A 6000-nucleotide genomic window follows, 5' to 3' on the forward strand; every position below is an offset into this window, starting at 1 on the left:
GTGTTCTATCCTACTTCATAAATGACCTCAGAAACAGTGACTGGTGTAGATATCATTATGGTCTAGGCCAACATTTATAATATTTTACCATTAACCAAATAATAGTGCATTTACATTAAATTTGTTTGCCAGAGAAAGTATTTTTTTATGAGTCTTATTTTCAAAAAACAAAACCTTCTAATATCTTTCTGCCAACTACATGAGACTTCTGCAGTCGAGAACAGATTTAAAAAAGAAAAGTTTTAAAATTATTTTTAGGGACAATGACACTAATTTAGCACCTTAGCATACCCCTTGAATTCCTCTTACAGAGGTATTCTGTGTGATTATTCAGTGCATCTGTCTAGATTCTGTGTGGTCAACAGTACTGATGGCAGCATATGGATCTAGCAAATGAGTATCAGCATTTTACCATATGCACTGGTAAAAGTCCATGAGGTGCTTGGGATCAGTGCTGTCTTGGTCTAACACCATGGTCTGGACCTATGTACTCCTATCTCAACTCAGGTTGACTGGAAACTTCTTATAAACCTCATTGTGTAATTTGATTCATTACCTCCTCTAAAAATAATGTGTCTGGTTTTGCATGATTTCAGCATGAAACCAAGTGAAACTCAACGGTTTCTATTTTGTTTTGCTTAGAACTCCTGGGCACATTTGAATCTGTAACTTGAAGTTGGGGACTGGAGACTCAGGAAGCCACACAGAGCAGAGCAGGACAGAGCGGAACAAGCAAATGAACCAAATAGGCAGCTCCAGTCTTGCAAAGGAAGACTGCAACTTCACAGGCAATTTAGCTAGTACAATTTATTTTAATTTATTACAGTAAACTACATATTAGCAAACATTAACAAATCGGGGGTAGATTTATGGCAGAGAAGGCTACTGTGCTAATGAGTGGCCCCCTCATTAGCATTGCCTGGAGCAGCATATGCTCTCTCTCAGCCTATCCTTACCACATTTTCCCATTACCGTAACAGCAGAAACAAACCTTTCATATCCTGTAATCTCTGACCAGGAGGAACCTTGTTTGGGAGCTGAAGATTTAAGCTGAAAGACAGTTATTTTTATGAACTACAACTCCAGCTGGTTTTATGTGGACAGGCATGGGAGTTGCGGGGTACTGGGTACCTCTCAAAATACTGGTCCCATTTGTGATGCCTGCTTCAGTGGTTGTAGCTTTTTTGTGCTGTATTGCTGCTAGCTGGCCATGACTATCAACTTCTTGGCTGTTCTATTCCCCAGTATACAAAACAGGATTCATAACACTTACCTATCAAAGAGAACGATTCTTATTTTTAAAATATTTTTTTCATTGTTATGTATCAAATATTTGCATTTTCATCATTAATGTATTTGGCTTGCTGAGCATCTGTGGGTTTCACTGATTAATTATTGTAAAGCATTTGAGATCTTGTATTGGCAGGTGCTGTCAAAGTGTAAAGTAATATCAACATATCTTTAAATCAATGAAAGACCCAAAGTATCACAATTCAGAGAGCAAACAAACCTAATTGTTTACTCTCCACTCTGCTGCAGTCTGCAAGAGCAGACTTAAAATTAATGTAGTATACTTTGGCCACCCAGCTAAAAACCACAAAAATCCATATAAAACACCTTCCAAATTCCTCAACCCCAGGTTGTACTAGTTTAAGAAAACTCTTTCTATGATATCTTTTCTCCATTTAAAGGATTGGTCTTTTATTAAGTACATAGCAATTTGAAAAGATTGGAGTGATTTTTCTGTCACAGATTTGCAATCCAGCAGTTGATAAAACTACTTCTCGATGTCTCTAATGGTAAACTTTGCAATCCCTCCACCCTCTTTGCTGGAACAACTCTAAAGAAACTTTCCATACTGAATATCAGCAAACTGTCTAAAGGCAACACTGTAACCCGTGAGAACATGATTAAGTCCTGATTTATAATAATCTTTTAATTAATTGCTGGCCCTTTCATCAGGCAGTCTGGATTTCATTCTATGTACATCTGCAATGTTCCTATTTTTTATTTTTTGCTCGAGACAATTTACATTTACAATGTAACACTTCATTGAAGACAGGGAAAAGGAGAGCAATGCAAATGTCCTGATTTTCCAAACGTCTCTGGCCACTTTGAATCACCCCGTAAAACTTCCAGATCCGTCTTCCTTGGGGAAAACTGCAGGTGGTGGTGGGTTGCAGGAGGAGCTCGTGAGCTGAGCTCCCCCCCGGCCACCAGCAGAGAGGGTGCAGAGGGGAGGGAGAAGGTGTTGGTGAGACTGTGGGTGTCTGGCTGCCACTTGCTGGCCATTACCCCGTGTGGGTCTTGGCAGCTGGTGAGATGGAGTTGCTGGGAGAAAACAGCCAGTGCGTGCCAGAGGGGAGACCATCAGTTTTCCTTTAATAACTCCGTAACGTTTTCAAGCCTGAGGAATTCCTGAGAATAACAGAGAGGGAGGAAAAAAAAAAAAAAAACTTCAAACGGAGTGAACACTATTCAGTGGCGATTGGAGGGGGTAAGGAAAACAAGGGAATGCAAAGTTTTAAAAAGATGACATTTTGAAATGTCTGGTTTGGGAAACCTTGAATTATCTGAAGAATTGTTGAGAGTTGTTTGCATTTTTTTTTTTGTTAAAATAATAACCAGAAACTTGATTACTATTCCTTGTATGCTCCACTGATCCTCTCGGGATGGATAAAGCTTTAGTGAGGGTAATTTTTTTCCCATACATAAATTAATATATTTTAAGACCAGAAGGGACTGTTCATCTGACCTCATACATAACAAAGGCAACTGATTTGCTGTATTATTAATATCAAGTCAGATATCTCTGATTCAACTTCAGCATACCGCTGAGAAATCTTCCCACTTCAAACTATTATCACCCTGTTTGCACTTCAATGAGCTGCACTATCCTTTTCAGTACCACCATCATTTTGAGAAGTCTAATCCACCAGGGACTCTGACACCCAGTGCAAGTCCCCTTGTCTTGGTTCACGTCCCTCAGCCTTAGTAGAATGGTTCTTAGTCTTTGTGATAAAGTACATGACTTCCGATCATGACAAAAGTCATATCATTGCCTAAGCAACCAAGATAAAACGATGTCAGTATATAAGCCTTTGTTTTGTTTTGTTTTTCTTTTTTCCCCAGCACTCTTCTCAAATTTGTGCTACAAGCAAGCTATGGTGATGTCTGTGGTGTGTTTTTTTTTCCCCTTTAATTCATTAATTAAAATGTCAAGTAATATTAGGGTCAAAGATTAGCCCTTTTGGAACTTTACTCAAGAATTACTCTGTATTTATAGTTGGCATTTTGAGACGTGCCAGTTAGCTAGTATCTAATCCATTCAGTGTGGGTCCTGTTGACTTTATATCATTCTAGTTTATTGCGTGGTGTCCTGCCAAAAGATATTTGCTTCATTTACATTGTTACATTTATCAAATCTATAATTTCACTTGCTATTAAATGATTAATCTCCCTTGCAGACAGATTACCGCTTGGCATTTTTTCTATAGAGAGGAAGGAAAGAGTTCAGCTCTTCAGCTCTGGGGTCCCCAACATAAGGAGGACATGGACCTGTTAGAATAAGTCCAGGGCCAAAGGACAATCAGAGGGCAGGAGCACCTCTCCTATGAAGACAGGCTGAGGGAGTTGGGGTTGTTCAGCCTGAAAAAGAGAAGACTCTGAGCAGACCTTATAAGCAGCCTTCTGCTACCTAAAGGGGGCCTGCAGGAAAGCTGGGGAGGGACTTTTTGTCAGGGACTGTAGTGACAGGACAAGGGGGAATGGTTTTAAACTGAAAGACGGTAGATTTAGATTAGATAAAAGGAAAAAATTCTGTACTATGAGGGTAGTGAGGCTCTGCAACAAGTTGCCCAGAGAAGCTGTGGATGCCCTATCCCTGGTAGTGTTCAAGGCCAGGCTGGATGGGGCTTTGGGCAACCTGGTCTGGTGGGAGGTGTCCCTGCCCATGGCAGGGGGCTGGAACTGGGTGGTGTTTAAGGTCACTTCCATCCCAAACTATTCTGTGATTCTATGATTCTATGATTACAGAATATCCATAAAGATTTCTTCAGTTTCCTATTTACTGTAAGTTATCACATCTACCATGTGATCAGATTATGTAGCTTCATATTTTCTACATGCACAGCATATTCAGGTCACAAACTCTATTTGTGCTCTTGGAACAGCAAATGTATAAGCTTCTCCAGCAATACATTCCTCTTCCAGCCTAGAAAAAACATAAGAAATCAAGTATGCCATTTATATTTTATCACAATCAACACCCCCTGATTTCATGAACTTTTGATAATGTTCTCAGTAAGATATCCTGCTGTTTTTTTGAAAATTACATTTTGAAAATCCCTACTAACAGTAACTAAACAGAAATCATCCACACAGATTCTTTTATTAGGTGGAAACTCTGATATAAATCTGTATTTAACCACTAACCTCAAATGAATACAGCTCACTGGAAAAAAATCTAACTATTTTCTGTGAGTGGGTTGCTTTTACTGGCTTCACTCATGTCCTTCAATACATATTCTCTGCTCAGTTTACCCACAAGCAACTTTTGGTGTATTTAGTCTTTTCTGCGAATACAGAAGTGATCAGAACCCACAGCAGTAGGGCCTTGAAGTTTGTCTCACTTTGATTAGCTTCATCTAGAATGGAGCAGATCCAGTGGCGCACCAGCCTAAGGCACTTTCCAAGTTGTGCATATTAGAAATTACACCACAGTACTGGAATATGCATTGGCTTCCCAAATCATAAGAAAGGTCCTAGAATGTATTTGTGTGGAGAGAGGACGAAAGAGAGGAAGGAGATGAGGTATTGTCCTACCACTGTGAGAAGCCTGCTGAGAAAATAAGGGGATTTTCTGAACAAATGGACCAAGACTCTAAAGAATTTACAAAAAAAAAAAAAAGCTACATAGAATAAGGAAAACCATTCATTCTGCCAGCGTAGAGTCAATACTAAAAGGATAACTATGAATTCCCCTCTCCCTCCTCATTATCCCCTCTTTTTTAAGGGAGGAAGGGGTATTTTTCTTCCAGCTTGTAGCTAGTGAAATAACTCATGCCTATCTACCCATGCGAAGAGCATGTGAAGAGCAAATATATCTTGCAGGCATATCACACAGTGCTCTGTGCAAGTGGTAACTCCAGAGTGCAAAGGCCTGTGCTCCTGTTCTGAGATGATCCTCAGAGTCAGCATGTGGTAGTCCACTGCCAGACAAGCTGAGTCAGACAGTCATGGCACAGCAAGATTGGCGCTTTGGACCCTCTGTGCATATAGATGGTGGTTAGGCTATGTATGTACCAGATGTATATTAAGTGCAATCGCATTGAGTGAACATATTTGTAAAGATGTGTCTAGTAAGTATCCTTAAGCTCCTGAACTTTATATAATTAATTTCTGTTTTAGTTAAACTCCATTGTATTTCCTCTCCATTCCCTTGCTAGGCGAATAAGATTTTGCTTTCTTGATTGCTTTTACAGAATCTCTGCTATACCAGGTGATTCAACAGTACAAATACTATACAGATTATGTACGGGCAGATGAACACATTTATGCTGAATTACCCAGAGCACACAACAGAACAATTATGTTGGCTTTCTGCTTCTGTGCTGGTTTTCCAGCAGCTGCAAGTGCTGCAGATGCTACCTGATCTGGCACAAAGTTAGAGTGGGGTGAAAGACAATACCTGATCCTGCATAAGGCCTAGCAGCACAAAAAGAACCCCAGGTTATTGTTTTTCAACAGCTTTGCTTTGGAATGAGCTCAGGCTGTATTAGAGTTGTGTTTTGTTTTGTTTTAATATTATTTATTTTAATTTTTATTCTGTGGCCAAGATACTTTTAGGACAAACTACTGAAATCCATAATCTGGATTTACTGTAACATCAAACAACAGCCTGAATTTAATGAAAAGATTTGTTGAGACAATGTATTTCAATGTATTTATTCAGCATTATTTAAGGCTACCCGCTTTTTAAATATGCTGTTCACAAACAAT

The sequence above is a fragment of the Cygnus olor genome, chromosome 1, assembly GCF_009769625.2.
Source record: "Cygnus olor isolate bCygOlo1 chromosome 1, bCygOlo1.pri.v2, whole genome shotgun sequence".
In the NCBI taxonomy this organism is placed as follows: domain Eukaryota; kingdom Metazoa; phylum Chordata; class Aves; order Anseriformes; family Anatidae; genus Cygnus; species Cygnus olor.